Here is a 14,575-nt window from a genome sequence, read left to right as displayed (position 1 = left end):
ATTATTGAAGTAACAATATACATAGCAATTTTATAGGGAAATATTTTTTTTTTTTAATAAAAGAATAAAAATAAAATACAAGCCTCACTATTTACATAGTTTCTTCTTTTTATCTTATTTTCTTTCATTTGATTATTTTTTTTGTAATTGTTACCACAAATTTACAAAACTCATATTAAAAAATATAATATTTAAAACAACAAGCGATAAAAAAAATATTTAATACATTGTTAGATTTATTGTAATGCTTTATAGATTATAATTTTTTTTGAAATTTGATAATTTTTAAATAAACTTTTTATAATACAACAAATTGTCTTTCCCAACCACATTAAAAAAAATTCAAGAATAATTATAAAGAAAGTTACAATATTTTTCAACATTGTAAAATAATTTACAATAATATTCTAAACACAATTACAGATTTTATCTTTAATTATCACCATGCGATCACAATGTCAAATTATCTAATTCCATATAAAATTATATCACTTCATTTTAGGGATGATATTTTTTTGATATTTGAATATTAAAAATGGTATTATAAGTAATTTATAAATGATATTTTTCAAATAACAAAGATCATAAAACAGCCCCAAGGCTTAGCTCATTTGGTCAAAATCAGTGCCTCGCCATTGGGAGGTCACAGGGTCCATTCTCCCTGAAGCCCTTGGGGTCAGGCCTTGCTAGTAGGCCGCGGGGCATTAGCCCAGATTTTTTCGTGGAAGTAGTGCCACCCGTTCACCAAGGTGTCCGTGAACCACAGCCAAAAAAAAAAAACAAAGGTCGTAAATTTGTCAAATGGTTAAATATTTTGGAATTTGGAAAAAACAATATAAAAATTCTAGCAACAGAAGTATTTCAATCGTGTTTTCTTATTGTGGAAATATATTTAGTATCATCAAAAACTTTTGGAACATTCAAAATCTTAAGCTTCAACAATTGTAACTTAGATTTACAAAATTCTTACTAAATTTTATCAAAATCTGCCTAACATTTTCACGTTTTTCTAAATAAATTTAAACACATCAAAAACTTTTATAACATTCAAAATTTTAAACTTGTAACTTAGATTTATAAAATTCCTACTAGATTTTATCAAAATATTGCTAACATTTTCATCATTAACATTTTGATAATTTTACAGCCAAATTTGAAAGCAAGTTAAACTATGGCTATAAAATTCGTATGAGGCTTTTTGGGTGTAGAACCTAATATTTGTTTATGATGTAATTTTAGAATAGTTTATTTTAGAGAGGATTAAAATAAATTTAAACACATCAAAAACTTTTATAACATTCAAAATTTTAAACTTGTAACTTACATTTTCAAAATTCCTAATAGATTTTATCAAAATATTGCTAACATTTTCATAATTTTACAGACAAATTTGAAAGCGAGTTAAACTATGGCTATAAAATTCGTATGACGCTTTTTGGGTGTATCACCTAATATTTGTTTATGACGTAATTTTAAAATAGTTTATTTTAGAGAGGATTAAAATAAATTTAATCACATCAAAAACTTTTATAACATTCAAAATTTTAAACTTGTAACTTAGATTTACAAAATTCCTACTATATTTTATCAAAATATTGCTAACATTTTCATCATTAACATTTTCATAATTTTACAGACAAATTTGAAAGCGAGTTAAACTATGGCTATAAAATTCATATGATGCTTTTTGGGTGTAACACCTAATATTTGTTTATTAGATAATTTTAAAATAGTTTATTTTAGAGAGGATTAAAATAAATTTAAACACATCAAAAACTTTTATATCATTCAAAATTTAAACTTGTAACATAGATTTACAAAATTCCTACTAGATTTTATTAAAATATTGCTAACATTTTCATCATTAACATTTTCATAATTTTACAGACAAATTTCAAAGCAAGTTCAACTATGGCTATAAAATTCGTATGACATTTTTTGGGTGTAGCACCTAATATTTGTTTATAACATAATTTTAAAATAGTTTATTTAGAGAGGATTAAAATAGTTTACGTTTTGAATTTTAAAATTAGCTTATTTGAATATTTCATATAGCGTATTCTAATTGTTTGAATATTTCATACATTACACTTAAGCTTAGAATTTTGGTTTTTGATAAATGATATCTAATATAATGCACCGTGAAAGACCCTCAACACTTAAATACATAAGAGTGAAGGGAGCTCTACTTGAATGGTTCTTGAGACACAATACTTGCTAAGGTTTTGCAAATGGGGTAGTAAGCTATGTGGGGTTGATTGTGGGGAAAATTCCATAGTTAAGTGTGCTTGAGCCAGAGGCAATATGGGATGAGTGACCTCCCGGGAAGTCCTGGTTATCGGGTGCAAGCCCTGAAAGTGATGATTGATGCTATGTGATTCATTTCACTAGTTTCAATCCCACTTCTTCACCCCTTTGAGCATCACCTGATGTGATGAGTGCTAAGTGGACTATTCAAAAGTCATGAGAAATTAGTGAGTTACGACTGCCTCTCATGGAAATGGTCATAGATAAATGATTTTCTTAACATAGTTGAATCCCAAAAAATGATATCTAATATAATGTACTGCGAAAGACGCTCACTACTTAAATTTATAATATTTTCTTTCCTTGCATTTTTTTGTTAAACTATAAACAATAAGGGTTTATTTCTTTTCCTCATTATCATTACATTATTTTATAAAACAATATTATATTATTTTAACTATTTATAATTTTAATTTGAATCTTAATGAATTTATTTTATTTTTCTTTCTAATAAATATTATTTATATTATTTAATATTTATTTACTTATAAATTTAATTTGAATAATGAAGATTTTTTTTAATATATAATATTTAATAATAAAAATGATTTTGTATACATAGATTTTGTGTGTATGTGTGTAGATTCAAGTGAGTGTTGTATGGACTTAAGCAAGCATCTTGTGTTTGGTATACCATGATTGATAGTTATGTCATTGGTTTTGGGTTTCACCAAAAGTAAAGAAGATGCAAATGTTTATCATATTGTGTTAGAAAGTAAATTATTGATTATTGTTTTATATGTCAATGACTTTATCCTTACTAGTGATTAGTATCTGATCAGATCTTGCAAGGGCGGCCTTGTAAGAGAGTTTGAGATGAAGAACATGGGACTCATGCATTATTTCCTCGGTTTGGAAGTATGGCAAGGAGATGGGGAACTATTTGTTTCTCACAAAAAGTATGCCAACGAGATACTAAAGAAGTTCTGCATGGATAATAGCAAACCCATGAACACTCCTCTATCGCATAACTAGAGGAAAGATGATGCCACTTAAGGTGAGGAAGTGGAGGCTACCATTTACAGGAAGCTTGTGGGTTCACTAATGTATTTGGTGAACACACAACCGGACATGTGTTATGCAGTTAACCAGCTTAGTCAAACCATGGTTAAGCCAACCAAAGTGTATTGGAAGGAAGCAAGGCACGTGCTGAGATACCTCAGAGGCACTACTCAGTTTGGTCTTCGGTACAAACGAACAGAGGGAGTGAAGCTACAAGACTTCACATATGAAAATTGGAAGGGGAGTCCATCGGACATGAAGAGAACTTCAGAAGGAATTCTTAATGTTAGGTCAACAATAGTTTCTTGGTACAGTAGGAAGTAAAGATATGTGGCACTCAACTCAGAGGAAGCATAATACATGGCTGCAATTCAAGCAACATTTGAGGCTGTATGGATGAGAAAGATTGTTGTTTTGTTATTTGGTTAGAAGATGGATCCTACAATGGTTTATTATGACAAATAGAGTTGTACAAAACTCTTTGAGAATCCAATATTTCATGATCGATCTAAGCATATCCATACCTGGTATCACCATCTACGAGATTATGTGCATAGGTGGATTATGTTGTTGCAATACATTATGACAGAGGAACAGGATGCAAATACTTTAATAAAGGGTTTGTCAAGTGGAAAATTTGAGTTCCATAGAAGCAAGATTGGGGTATCTAATAATCCATTTCTTTCTAAGAGAGAGTGTTGAAAATGCAACAAGAAACTTAATTTATTTTTTTCTTGATTAAATTAAGAGAAAATTTGAGTTTCAATTTCAACAGAATACTTGGAGGTAGTTAACTGAGGTGACGCGGGTCTTGTCACTCAGTTATCTTAGTGAATTCGAGTTGGAGACGCTTGAGTTCAGTTCTACATGACTGATTACTAATTTTTAGCATCTATTTTAGTTAATTTGAGTTATTGTCGGTGTAGCTAGTTCTCATTGTTAGTAGAAGTAGTGGAGGTTCAATCAAGGGTCTGTAACTTTTTTTACACTTAGCGATGATCCAGTTAAACTGATCAATCATCTTAAATTAACTCATGCATGTAGAGAATTCAAGTTACCCAGTTGAGATTGGATTTCAAGGGAAGTGTACTATCAAATGTAGAATTTTCCATGTTGTACAAGTGGTGCATGCAATCAAATAAGGCCTAAAGGAATCGTGCAATTCTCAATGAGTAATTTCCCTAATTAATAGGGGGATAATTCCTCATCAAAGAGCTAAATGAAATAGGAGCTTGACAAGCTCAAAACTTGCCTAATTATTGGCCTGAGTGAGTCTGTGAGATAGTGACAAAGATTATACTAGTGCAGGGATTGCTCAAGCTTGATCAAGCATTGTATTTACTCTCTATTCTTTGATTAATGCAATAGAGATAGTAAGGGGTCTTGAGTAGTTGCTTTCCCCTAGATAAATCTCTGTGTATGTGTGTTGAACACTAGTAGAAATAGTGAAATTAGTGACTAGGTGACTAAAAGAGTCAGTCACCACAATTTTTCCAAGTGAAATACTACCAAAAATTAGCAATATTAAGAGACTCAACTAAAAATGACTAACATAAATGACTAATTTAGTCTAGGGATAAAATATACAACTAGATAATAAGTGACCAAACTAAAAGAGACTAACTTAAATGACTAATTTAGTCCAGGTCTAAAATATATGACTAGATAATAAGTGACAAAATTAAAAATGATTAACATAAACGACTCTTATAACCCAAGAATAAAAATATGACCAACTAACAAGTACAACAAGTATATGAACTAGTCATTTATGATAATCATTTTTAATTGTGTCACTTCAGGAATGGAAAATTGAAATTTTGATATTGAAGTGTTACATTTCATTAAGTTTTAACATTGCAGATGGATTCAAATACCCCCTCTCAATCCATCTACAGTGTTAAAATTTAGAGACAAAGTTGTCTCTAAATCCATATGCAGTGTTAAAATTTAGCGACAAAGAGGTCTCTGAATCCGTTTCAATGTTAAAATTTAAGTTGATGGATTCTATTGAGAGAAATGTAGAATTAAAATAACTAACCATGAATTCATTTTTGTTGTATTAAAACTTTCGAAATACATCTTCTGTATGAGATCCAAGAAAAAAGTTCTAAGCTTTCAATATTTTATTAAACTTGACATAATTATATCCCTTTCATATTTTCCCATGTAAAAATCTTCCATATTTTCCTTAACTCAATAACAATATACAAGTGAAAATTCACTTTACAGTATTCAATTGGAGAGAGCTCTGTGCATGTGTGAGAAGCATCACCACGGACACAGAGAGAGTCTGTGTGCAAAATCATCGCCATGGCCCCAGGAGGGGGTCCCGAGCTTGACCATCCCCTTCCAATTGAGCTATCTGTGTTTCAGAAACTCGTAGAGGCATGCAATAAACGACCAACAAATGAAAACCAACAAAAGTTTGTAAAAAGAATGGAAACCATCCCCACAGTTTCTCTGTCAACTGAAGAACCCGGGAAATCAACTCTTAACCTAGCAGAACGAGGTCTTATTGGGCAATTCACTCGGCTATGGCCCTCGCCTAAAGCTATAGATGTCTAGGTGCAAAGGAACTGGCAATCTCTTGTCAAGGAAGGAATCAAAATCCACTTCATCGGCAAAGGCTTCTTTGTACCTGTATTTGAATTGAAAGAAGACAGGAATCTCGAATTCTGACATGGCACATATTTCATGGGTCCTCAGGGTTTGTACCTGAACCAATGGATTCCGAACTTTGATCCAACTCAGGATGTGCCCTTAGCTATCCCCATCTAGGTGCACTTGCCTCATCTACCTCTGCATTGATAGAACCTCAAATCCTTAGAAACCATAGGCAATAAACTAGGAAAATACAACGATCGAGTAGAAAGGAGGGACCAATACTCTTGTGTGAGAGTTTGTGTAGAAGTTGATCTAGAGGAAGGCCTCCCTGAAGCTATAAAACTCATGGTGGTCGACTGGTCTCACATTCAAGTGTTAGATTATGAGAAACTCCCATTTAAATGCTGGCATTGCCATGGCTATGGGAACTTTGCCAGGCATTGTAAAAAGAAAGCAGAGGAGGGGACCAAGAATGTGAAAGGAGATCAATGGACTCAGGTCCAGAAATCAACATCAACTAAGCAGAACAACAGAATCAAAGGGAAAGGAGTGCCCATGGGGAGTGGTACTCCACCCATAGTACAAGGGGAGGGGAGCATAGTCCCTCCAAGAGTAGACACATCCACCAATCCCTTTGAAACACTCAGTACATCAGAAAAACTCCTAGAACCAGTAGAAGAAGAGTAAGAACAACAAGCCATTACTATGGAATAAGATAAAAGATAGGAGGAAATAGGCCCACTCCAAACCAGAACTCCAAGAGGTGTCTCTAGCTCCCCAACCTATGCAAAAATGACAAGGAAGAAGACTCCAGAGATTTCTGGATCCTCAGAAGATGAGGCAACCGAGAGGCCTTTGAAAAGAGTTGGGGGGAAATATCACAAAGAGGCAAGAGAAGAAGAAGCGGAGAGACAAAAAATTCAAGGAAGGAAACCCATGATTGAGATGTCCATCGACAGAAATACTAGAACCAGGCCACCCATGGGAGGTATTGCCCCCCCTCAGCTAGTAAATAATGTGATTAGTCTCTTGGAACTGTAGAGGACTGGGGAATCCCTTAAAAGCTGAAGCAGTCAAGAACCTATTAAAATCAGAATTTCCCAAGATCCTCATGCTCCAAGAGACTAAAATAGAAGGGGATGCCCTTCTTGACCTCAACAAAGTAAAATCGAAAACAAAAGTCGAAAAAGCAGTAAGTGCAAGGGGTACATGCGGTGGGCTTGCCACCCTTTGGGAGGAAGACAAATTTCAACTTTAGAGCTCTTTCCAAATACAACATTAGATTTACACTGAACTCTAGAAGCTTGCTAGTAAGATTACCTTTTCTCTCTTTAATCTTTATGTCCCTGTCCTCTATGCAGAAAAGAAAGACTGCTGGCAAATCCTATCCGATTTCTTGGACGCTTACTCCCCAAGAATATAATTCTAGCAGGAGACTTCAATTTAATCTTTGACCAAAAGGAAAAAAGAGGAGGAATTAGCAGTAGGGACCACTTCCTACCCTTCATGGAAGACTTGATTCAACAATGGGATTTACTGGACTTTAAGCCAAAAACAGGGCTTTACACATGGACAAACAATAGAGTTGGGGCGGAGCACATTTCAGCTCAGTTGGACAGATTCTTACTTCAGATAACCTTCCTCTCCGAAAATAAGATCATCTCCATGAAAATTCTGCCAAAGCTAACTTCAGACCATAAACCCATTCTTTTGCTATTTGAAGAAGAGGAAAATTTGGGGCCCATCCCCTTCCGGTTCAGTCCTCTCTGGTCAGACAGGGAAGGGTTTATGGATATAGTCAGGAAGGCCTAGTCCATCCCTATTCATGGATCACCTAGCTATGTGTGGGAACAAAAGCTAAAGGCCACCAAATCAACCTTGAAAGAATGGATAAAAAATCCCTCAGACTCCCCCACTAGCCATAGAAAGTAGAACATCAAGTGGCTACTCAAATTGCAAAGGGACATGGAGCTGCAAGACATTACCTGCTCAGAAATTTAGAATGAGCAAGAACTCCAACTCAACACTCTTCGTTCATTCAGAGAGGAGGAAGAATCCTTGAGGCTCAAATTGTGTAATCTCTGGCTTGTGTCTGGAGACAAAAATTCAGCATTCTTCCAGAAGCAAATTCGAACTAGACATTCTAGAAACCACATTTCTGAAATTAACTCACTAGATGGGGTTATCCTCAAAGGCACAACTTTGTTAAAAGAAGTTGCAACCTCTCATTTCTAGCAGCCGTACAAAGAAGAAGGTGCAGATGATGATGAGGAATCATAAGACTTCCTCACTCACGTTCCAAGATTGGTTAATGAGGAGGATAACTCAAGACTCCTGAGGGCCTTTGTTGAAGATGAAATCAGCAATGTCATATGAAAGATGGAACTAGAAAAAGCTCCAGGACTAGATGGGTTATCCATTCATTTCTATAGAATCTGCAAGGACATCATCAAGGCTGATTTGTTTCGAATGATCAAAGGCTTCCTCAAAAAAGCCAAAGTGGGAGGAAGCATAAACTCCACTTTCCTAGCACTAATCCCAAAAGAAGCGAACCTGGTGGAAATTGATCACTTCAGGCCAATATTGCTATGTGATGTGTACTAAAAAATTCTCACTAAGTTACTTGCAAATAGAATAAAGTCGCTGTTGGAAAAACGCATCTCTCCTAATCAAGGTGAGTTTGTTAAAGGCAGCCATATCTTGGACAATGTGATTCTGGTGCAGGAAATCATTCATTCGATCCACTAATGCTAAGAGCAAGGCATGCTCATTAAACTAGACATGGTGAATGCCTTTGATCAAGTAAGGCATTCTTTCCTCCTCCAAGTTCTTTCTACTTTTGGTTTCAATTCTGATTTTATAAAATTGATTAAAGCATGTATAAGAGAGTCTTGGATAGCCCCTTTAGTAAATGGCAGGCTGGCTAACTACTTCAAAGCTTCATGGGGCATTATGATGATGATGATGATGATGGTTAACGTCCACTGAGACCAAATTGGTCTATCGGACCTACAATTTTCTTAATTTTTACTTGTCTGGCTCCTCGTCTTTCTTGGCGAGATTGGTGTTGTAGCTTTCTTTCTTTTCTCTACGGTCTTCCAACTTCCTTTGTCTTGCATCTCCTTCATCTCTTATGGTTCTTGGGACATTGGTGTCTTAGCTTCGCGATCTATAGTCGGAGAAGTTTGGTTTAGGAGATCTGCTTTGCTGTTAAATGAAGATTTATTTTCTGCGGTATTCAAATCCTCATAACTGTTGATTTGTTGGGGCGGGCTTTCTCCTTGCTTGCTTTGAGAGTTGTTTCCTTCTTCCTTGATTTCTTGTGACTCAGAGTTTTCTCTAGAATATTCTTCTTTGATGACAGTGTAGTGTTCTTTTTGTGCTCCTTCCCACCATGTAGATCTGTGGTGGTTTTTTCTAGCAAAATTTTTCTAAGAGGCTTTTGGGCAATTTTTGGCTAGATGCCCCGTCTCAAAGCACGATCGACATCTGAAGAGGACACTTTCATAATCAAGCTTCTGGTTCCACACATAGTCTTTACTTGTTAGGTTTATTTCAGCTGGGAATCCGGTGCTGAAATCCATTTCCACATAGATGCGTGCATAGGTGGTTCTGGCATATTCCTCTGTTTCTGGGCACTTGCAGTAAAATTTCCCAATTGCATTTCCGATGGCTTTTAGCGAGGAGAGATTCCAGAGATGCAAGGGTAGGCTTGGCAATCTCACCCAAACTGGTGCTGAGGTTATCACTGCTGTAGAGGGATCAAATGATGGGTTCCATGGCTTCATGAATAGGCCTGATTTTTCCCAAAACCAAGGGCCGGAATCTAGAATACATTGTCTGCTTTCAGGATTTTCAAAATCTACTATAAAGAAACCTCTAGCACAGGGGTAGATATTAATTTCATCAGAAATGATAGGCTTCCATACCTCCGAGATCCAATTGTGGAGTGCTATCAGCCGCAGCCAAAAACCATTGAACCGGCAAATTAGGGCACTTTCGGAGAACTTCAAAGCTTCATCGAGTGAGTCCTGGACCATTATACAAGGCTGCCCATTATCCCTCTTCATGTATATTTTGATGGCAGATTCCTTAAGCAGAAAACTTACAGCAAAGAAGCTAAATGGGACAATTCCAAGCATGAGGGCGATAAAAGGAACAATACCAATCAATCATGCCTTGTTCATCGATGACTCTATCCTTATGGGAGGAGCCTCCATTAAAATTTCAAGGGCTTTCAATGAAGTTATCCAAAGTTTCTACAAAGTTTCCGGAGCTATGGTCAACAGGAGGAAAAGTGTTGTGTATGGATAGGCGGTAGAAGGATTGATCAAGCCTTAGGCTTCACAGGCTACACCTCTTGGGACAAATTCAAGTACATAGGCCTCCCTTTATCATTGGGAACCAGCAAGGCCCCTCATTGGATGGAAATTATCAGAAAAATCAAGGAAAAAATGACTGTGTGGGGCAGCCAGTGGCTTACCTCAGCTGGGAAGCTCATTCTTGTAAAATTTGTTCTCTCCTTCCTTCCAATATATCATACTTCATTTCTTTTATCTCCAAAAATGATCACCGAATAGTTATCCAAGCTGATTCGAAATTTCCCATGGGAAGGAGGAAAGGGGAAGCAAACAAATTTTCACCTAGTAAGTTGGGACATAGTGAAAAGGCCACTATCTGAAGGCGGACGTCATGTAAGAGACCCTGGGTTGGCCAATTTGGCTTTGGTAGGAAGGATTCTCTGGAAAATCTTCTCAAATTAATGATATCCTGTAAGTCAAGTTCTAATTAAAAAGTATCTGCATGGGACCTCAATAAGTAATATGGATGAAGAAGCCTACTGCAAAGGAACCAGTCTATGGAGGCTATGCAGTCAAGGCTGGGAGTTCTTTAAATACCATCTCTACATAATCCCTAGAATTGGAAAAATAATTGGGTTGTTGGAAGACAAGATCATGGGCCTCCAAGCCCTAAAATTTTCCCCTGAAATTGTAGATTTACATGATTGGCTCATTTAGAATGGCATCCACAAGCTGGCTGATATATGCTCTTGGGACTCCGGAGGGAATTGGAGTGAATGGGCTTTCCATCACCTCCCTGACTGGCTACTTCCTCAACTACACCTCTTCCTAGCTAAGATCTCAGGTCTGGCTCCTGTGCATCTCCATTCAAGGGACAAGTGGGGCTGGGGGAAGACCAGAGCTTACTTAGCATTGCAGGGCTTTGCTGCTCTTCAAGAACACCAACCTCAGATCCACTCTACTTCGCTTTGGCAGCATGTTTGGGACCCCTTTGGCCTCCCAAAGATTAACTTCTTCTGTTGGATTCTCATGCACAGAAGGGTCCTCATTGGAGATAATTTAGTGAAACATGGAATTATCGGACCCCATAGATGCCCTCTCTATTGTTCAGATCAAGAAACGATTGAAAATCTATTCATTGACTTCCCCTTCACTCAAGAAGTATGGCTACAAGCAATGCTCGGGCTCAATGCTCAAATTCCAGCGCAACTCTTAGTAGTTAGTCTCTTCGTCTCCTGGAAAGAGCGCTCCCCTCACGCATTGAAGAGCAATTCAACATGGGCCAAAATCTGGAATGCAATTCCAAAATACATCTTCTGGGAACTATGGTTAGCTAGGAATGAAGCCATATTCAATAACAAATTACAATCTCCCAATGTAGTGGCTGCCAAAGCCAAAGCACTACTGTTGGAAACTTACAAAAATCGACCTCATAAGCCAAAAAATGCACTCCTCCCTGAAGAGATCAACTGGCTAGGTGAGTCCCTGAGGTGGGCCAACAATAAAAAGAACCCCTCTCGACCTTGCCCCAACCCAGAGTGGCGGCTTCGGATCTCTGAGTTGGAGTTTCAAAAGTGGTGGAAAAAACAGGGCAAAGTTACGATATTCTTTGACAGAGCCTCCAAAGGAAACCCGGGGATATCAGGAGCAGGGGGTGTAATCTACTCCTCAGACGGGCACAAAAAGGACAGCTTCAGTTGGGGCCTAGGTCAGAGCACTAACAACCAGACAGAGATTCTAGGATTGCTCAAAGCATGCTAGCTTGCTCAGGGAAACAGAGGGAAAAACCTTCAAGTCTTTGGGGATTCGGAAATCTTGATAAAAATCCTAAACACAGGTGATCATCTCAATAGCTCAGTGCTCAACAAGACCCTTGAGAGACTCAGGAAACTGCTACAGAATTTCACTACCAGCTCTTTCTACCACATCCTCCGAACTCTAAACAAGGAAGCCGACACAAGGGCAAACATGGGATGTCTCTTAGCCCAAGGTGCTCTGTCAAAGAATGATGAAGCATCAGAATGGCATCCTATTCCTTAACAGAGAAGACTAAGTAGTGCAAGATCAGGGCATCCCTTGTTACGCCCTCCATATGCAAAGATTCAATCTCCATGATTGTCTAAAATCCGGCGCAGGCAACATACAAATGAACTACACCTGAACATTGATGATCGCACTGCCTTGATACAATTCTGCTCTAGCATCACAGATAGAACCTCATATCGGGTTTGTCACTGTTAACGTGACCAATACTCAAGCATTCAATATTCAAGCAACGAGATTAAGAAGTGGCTCAACAAATAGTCCATACACAGAGGACTCAGATCTGACGTGCTGCAGGATTCGTTTTTGGGTACTGTCAGGCTCGTCTTATCCTATCAGAGGAAAACGAAATAGGAATATAAGTTGTCTCCCCTATTTTTTAGGCTTCTATGCAATGACCAAGGATCTCTATGTAACCACATCAGAAACAATTGTACAAGCTGGTTCTCTGCGAATGCCCAATGGTTCAAGTCGGATTCTGTTGATGTTGAACCGCCTGAAAGCATATAGTTGAAGCACAATGTAATAGTGGTTGTTTGGCTCAGGCCCAACCTTTCTTCTCCAAATAAAAATCAACTGTTCTTGTTAAAAAAAAATCACTTTACATATTGATACCTCTTAAACATACATTTTCTATTAATACTTCTTCATACGTTTTCTATTAATACTTCTTTGACCATACATTTCTAAATTTAAAAAAAACTTAATTCCTTCCCATTCACTTTATATTAAAAATTAAAATAAATCCAAACTAATTCAACATACACATATTGTGGCAATAAATTACCTTTTATACATGAATATAATAGTTAAAAATATTATTTTTCTAAAAAAAAAACTTTTAAGATACTATAAAAATAAATAAATTTATCAGAAATATTGGAGGGAATGATTTATCTTATACAATTCATCAGAAATATTGGAGGGAACGATTTATCACAATCCGCAGGAGTAGTGGTGGGAGGAATTTAACACATGAAATTGGAATGAGAATGAGGAGTGCTCTTGAACTACAGTTGTCGATCATTTTTATGTGGGCTAAATGGTGAGGCTCAGCGTAAAGTGGCGGTTCAGCATAAAGGGGCTGTGGATATCAGATCTACAAAATTTTTGCCAGAGGGGATGGGTGAAAGCCGTAGGTGAATTCCGTGGTGAGGCTTAGCATAAAGGGGCGGTTCAGCGTAAAGGGGTTGTGGATATCAGATCTGCAAAATTTTTGCAGAGGGGATGGGTGAAAGTCGTAGGTGAATGTCATGAGGGGAGATGTACCATCATTTATCCGAGACTGTTGAGGCCCAAGATATACAACGAAAAAGCAGCAACGATGCTATATTCCAAGGGATTTTGTGATATGTTCCTTGGGTTGTGCAGGTTTGAAGTCATGAAGTGTTTCAGAAACTTCATTAGTATTCAGGCAGGGCCTTCCATTGATAAAAATAGAGGACTTGGTATTTTCCACGCAGAAGTCCTAGAACGCATCAAGATCTCCACTGGTTCTCTCAGTTGCCATCAAAAGACCCAAGACAAAGAGGATGCTCATAGTGGCTTTGTACAGAGGTAACAAAAATATCTACAATGTTGTGTTTTCCAACTCAAAACTACATCACGGTATTTACACACAATAGTTATCAATAACTTCAATCTCATAAACAACACTCCACCAATATGGAGACTCAACATCAATCCCTTGAAAAGATCAAAACATGAAAGAATGGCTTGAATAGAGGAATAAAAAGACTCAATGCAAATTAAATAACCAGAATAGCTGGATTCTTTCGAAGTCCTGGAACGCATCAGGATCTCCACTGGTTCTCTCAGTTTCCATCAAAAGACCCAATACAAAGAGGACGCTCACAGTGGCTTTGTACAGAGGTAACAAAAATATCTACAATGTTGTGTTTTCCAACTCAAAACTACATCATGGTCTTTACACACAATAGTTATCAATAACTTCAATCTTATAAACAACACTCCAACAATATGGAGACTCAACATCAATCCCTTGAAAATCTCAAAACATGAAAGAATGGCTTGAAATAGAGGAAAAAAAAGACTCAACGCAAATTAAATAACCAGAATAGTTGGATTCTTTCAGATTTTGTAGTAGAATTCCTCTCATAACCTAATACCAGCAAAGATGTGTCTTTATAAAGTGCTTTTCTTGGAGATGTGGTTGTTTCTTCAGGCCACTCAAGTTTGTATGAGTGCAAGGAAGCTTGTCTCAACCTACTTGATTTGAACTATATTAAAGTTCACTAGTTGGAAGATGGATGCATTCCTCACAGTGTTGGGATGCCATTGTATTTTCTTTTAAA

This window comes from Pinus tabuliformis, chromosome 4_2 (assembly GCF_031772625.1).
Source record: "Pinus tabuliformis cultivar Carrire ecotype Pingquan chromosome 4_2, CPIR1, whole genome shotgun sequence".
Lineage (NCBI taxonomy): Eukaryota > Viridiplantae > Streptophyta > Pinopsida > Pinales > Pinaceae > Pinus > Pinus tabuliformis.
Note: the sequence above shows the minus strand (reverse complement) of the source record.